Source organism: Perognathus longimembris, unplaced genomic scaffold (assembly GCF_023159225.1).
Source record: "Perognathus longimembris pacificus isolate PPM17 unplaced genomic scaffold, ASM2315922v1 HiC_scaffold_5680, whole genome shotgun sequence".
Lineage (NCBI taxonomy): Eukaryota > Metazoa > Chordata > Mammalia > Rodentia > Heteromyidae > Perognathus > Perognathus longimembris.
In genome coordinates, this window is record NW_025961134.1 from 23,309 (window position 1) to 27,847 (window position 4,539).

A 4,539-nucleotide genomic window follows, 5' to 3' on the forward strand; every position below is an offset into this window, starting at 1 on the left:
GTACCATTAATCTCCTGAAACTGTTTCATTGAAAATATGTGTTAGAGACAAATTAATTAGTTTATGTGGAATGATTTGACTCTGACTTACTTGCTTAGTTTATTTGACAATGATTTTCTAATTTTTATTTCTTTTAGATAGAGTTGCTTATAGTGTTCTCTTTCTATTTTACTAGAATCTACTTGACATCTCATTTCAGAGAGTTCAGTTTCCAGTTCATTAATTCTGTCTTCTGTGTGTTTTTTCGATGAGGCATTTAACTGTTCTATCTTCTCCTGACATGCTGCTTGTTTCTGCAACAAAGCAAAAAAGATGTATTTTAAACAATTATAACCCAAACAACTGTGCATTTCTCTCTCTCTCTCTCTCTCTCTCTCTCGTCTTGGGGCTTGAACTCTGGGCCTGGGTGCTGTCCCTGAGCTCTTCAGCTGAAGGATAGTGCCCTACTTGAACCACTTCTGGTTTTCTGGTGGATAATTGGAGATAAGAGTTTCATGGTCTCCTGGACTTTCTTGCCTGGGCTGGCTTTGAACCGGGATCCTCAGATCTCAGCCTCTTGAGTAGCTAGGATTACAGGCGTGAGCCACTGGCACCCGGCTTGTATTTCTCTTTTTATTTTCAAATGAATGTTTGAGTGATTTCAAATATTTGAAAATAGATGCAACAGTTAAAGTACTTATTATTATAAACTGCATTAAACCTGAATTACAAAATATTTAAACTATTCTTTTCTTTAGATATGTTTCAAAACAAACTGAAGTACTCATATGTCTTAAGAATATATTCTACCAGTGAGCTACACCCCTAGATCTAAATCCTTCTGATGTTACTACCCATGTCATCTGATAAAGTATAAAATCAATTTAAATTTTGAAAATTAAGCAATGTCATTTAAGAGCAATATTCAAAATGTTGTATTGCTTCAACATCACCATTTTTATATTCCTCCAAGTAGCTCATTTTACGCCAACTAGTGCTAAAATAATGCTCAATGGAAAAATTATTATGCAAGATCAATATAATTATAATTGTGGAAACGGAAATATTTATGTGGAAAGATATTCTTTTTAGACATCTGCAAAACAAATGAGGGGACTAGATGAAGTACCTATAACACTCATACCTAAAGCATAAATTGACTAAAAATGTTAAGTATATTATAAATTAACCTGCAAAAACAGATTGACTTCTGTCAGTTTCTCCTCTAACTCCTGTTTCGTTCCATCTTCAATCATCTGCTTGTATTGTTCCATTTGACTAAGCTCTAACATATTCTTTGCCATGTGACTCTTGAGCTTTACAATTTCTTCTTCTAACTTCTTTTTATCCTTCTCAAGTGTGCCACATTTCTTTTGGACATTGGTCATAGACAGCAACTCATGCCGGAGAAGTTCATTTTCTTGATGTAAATGTCCATATTTTGAAGACTCAACTTCCATTTTTTCTACAAGACCACTATTCTGTGTGAATAAAAAAAGTATACTTTGGTAATAAAGTGTTTTCAAGTTGGGCACTGGGAGCTCACAACCTGTTATCCTAGCTACTCAGAAGGCTGAGATCTGAGGATCGCAGTTCAAAGCCAGCCTGGGAAGGAAAGTCTGTGAGACGCTTATCTCCAATTAACTACCAGAAAACCAGAAATGGTGCTGTGGCTCAAAGTGGTAGAGCATTAGCCTTGAGGGAAAAGTTCAGGGACAGTACTCAGGGCCTGACTTTAAGCCCTATGATAAACAAACAAACAAAAAACAACTTTTAGATTGAGAATTGTCTAATAAGACCATCGCACACTTTGACACAAATTCTATTACAATAAAGTTTAATGTATAATAGACCACACTGTGGTCTGAATAATTATTCAAAGTAAAATTGTCAGGAGTTACAAAAATTATGATTAGTCTTGAAGGTCATCATGTTTGTCACAAATCATTTGATCTCATTAAATTTCTACAGAATAATACGGTCAATTTTATTTTATTCTAAGAGAAAATCATTTATTTGACAAAAGATTCCTTCGTAATGAATAGCTTACTTGCTATTCTTGTTAAGAAAATCACAGATAATTTACTCTTAAAATTCACTTGAACTACAAGAAAAAAATCAGAATTCTAAGGAAAATCATTGAATTTATTATAAGTTTTAAAGTATTACCATTCGCAGGAACCCAACATTATAAATCAACACGCAGACCATTATTTGGCATTATTCAAAATAGTCAAAAGATTAAAAAAAAAAACCCACAGTGCCTTCTATAGAACAATGGGTTAAAGTATTGTATATAAGCCTGGGCTTTAGACTGTCAGAACTGGTTAGTTATTGTGTGTGTGCCTGAACTCAGAGCCTGGATGCGGTCAGTCACTTGAGCCACAGCCCCACGTGCGGCATTCTTGGGAGTTCATAGGAGGTCTGAGTCTCATGGACTTTCCTACCCTGCTTTTGTTCAACCAGTGACCCTCAGATCTCAGCCTCCCGCCTAGGTAGGATTATAGGCATAACCACCGGTGCCTGGTTGGTTGGTTTGTTTATTGTTGAGTCATTAACTTTATGAATTCAGTAAACTGTTCCATAGAGAGGAGCTGCCACCCGACCAGCAACTAGTATCAGCATGAGCACAATAACTATTTTATCAGTGAAATTTTACAGTGTAAAAGATTTCTATATGCTAATACTGGAGTGAGAAAACTTCCCTTTCAGTATAGGAGCAATTAATATGGAAAGACTTACCAAATTTTCGTTTGCACAAACTTTCTTCAGCTGTTCAATTTGCTCTGCTCTTTCTTTTGCTGTATGTTTTAATGTGAGAATTTTAAGTTCAAGCCTAAAAATGTATATTTTGATATGATTATTCTCATAGAAACCTTTAAAATGTCAAATAATTTCTAAAACAACGCATGTAAATGCAGTCAAAACTTCAATGTATATGCTACAAAATTAAAGTGAGTGGAAAAGTGGGTGGGGAGGGATGAGTGAGAATGTTGAGAAGGCTGACATTGATCAAGACACATGGAATTCATAAAGTGCTTTGTCGAATGACAACTCTGTACAACGACTTAAAGATAATAAAATATTTTTAAAATAAAGAGAAATGAAATAGAAGGGAAATTACTGGGATTCATAAACATTTGTTAAGTATATGACTTGATAAATGCATCAAATTCTACCTAGGCTTTGTGGACGATATACAACTTTACAGTATAAAATCCAAGCTATTTGTTGTTCTTTTTTTTTTTTTTTGGCCAGTCCTGGGCCTTGGACTCAGGGCCTGAGCACTGTCCCTGTCTTCTTCCCGCTCAAGGCTAGCAATCTGCCACTTGAGCCACAGCGCCGCTTCTGGCCGTTTTCTGTATATGTGGTGCTGGGGAATCGAACCTAGGGCCTCGTGTATCCGAGGCAGGCACTCTTGCCACTAGGCTATATCCCCAGCCCTATTTGTCGTTCTTGATTCCTTTCGTTCTTGCTTTTCCAGGGCTGGATTGAATCCATGGACTGTACACCTGAAATATACTCCCAGCCCTAAATTCATACTTCAAGGTGTATATGTCCCCAGCCTTTATACATGTATTGTTATCCTAACTGTTGTAATTATCCTGCTACATTGGTTATTTGATTTGTAAATGTCCAAGGTATTAAAGTAAAGTTCCTATTATATACTCTGCTGCTGAATGCTAAAAAAAAAAAAACCCTGAATTAATTCATGATGTTTTGTGGCTATTGATTTTTAGATGAACTATTAGATTTTTGTTCATTTATTTAAATGTTCAATGTATTTGTCGTGATCTTTCTTTTATTATGAGGGCCAAAAGTCTTGCAAGAGATCTGTGCTCAATTGCAAATTCCAACAAATCAGTCTGAGGCTCTACCTTTTATGCCAGCTTCAGGCTGTGGCTATTTAGCCGTGCAGTAGATGAGGTTTTTCTTAAACTTATTCTCCATGGACATTTCAGCACATAAATAATTATACAAAGAGTTTTTCACTTTTGATTTTTATTACTCTTTCTCATGCTATTTTTGTATTATTTTTCAAATTGGCAGTACTAGAGTTTGAACTCAGGACCTTGCACTGGCTAGGCGGGCGCTCTGCTGTTTTGCCAAGCCTCCATCCCTTCTTGCTTATGCTTGACCGAGATACATCTCTATAGAACAGAATCATTGGTGGATGTTTTAAAATATTTTCTATTCTAATTAATTCCTAATTTCTCTGTGTTTAAGTGATCGCACATATGAAATGTTTAGTCCCGATCATTGTAATAGAGAATGAATAAGTGAAGTAGACTCAAGTGGAAGTTAAAGTCAGTTCATATCCGTTATGGTCCCCTATCCTGAGGGAGACAGGGCCATTAGATTTCTTTGCTGCATGTATCACATGCACACACATACTTTATATACATGCGGAGTTAAAGTGACTTTTCTATCAGCAGTGTTAGGCTGTATGCTCAGTACCCTGCCAGGGATACAACAGATCCTAGCTCCCTGTTGGATCTCATTTTCTTCTTTTAGTTATTTTGCTGCTGGAACAACTGGCTACCATTAGCTGAGGAGCTG

General features: G+C 36.2%; 1 long non-coding RNA gene across 1 annotated transcript; it reads right to left on the reverse strand.

The window, feature by feature from the left end:
* Positions 1-246: 246 nt before the first annotated feature.
* Positions 247-1,085, reverse strand: LOC125345492. Its single transcript, XR_007209746.1, has 2 exons — positions 803-1,085; positions 247-342 (listed from the first exon to the last, which is right to left on the reverse strand). It is a non-coding gene; the product is annotated as an uncharacterized LOC125345492 (long non-coding RNA).
* Between the last annotated feature and the right edge of the window lie 3,454 nt (positions 1,086-4,539).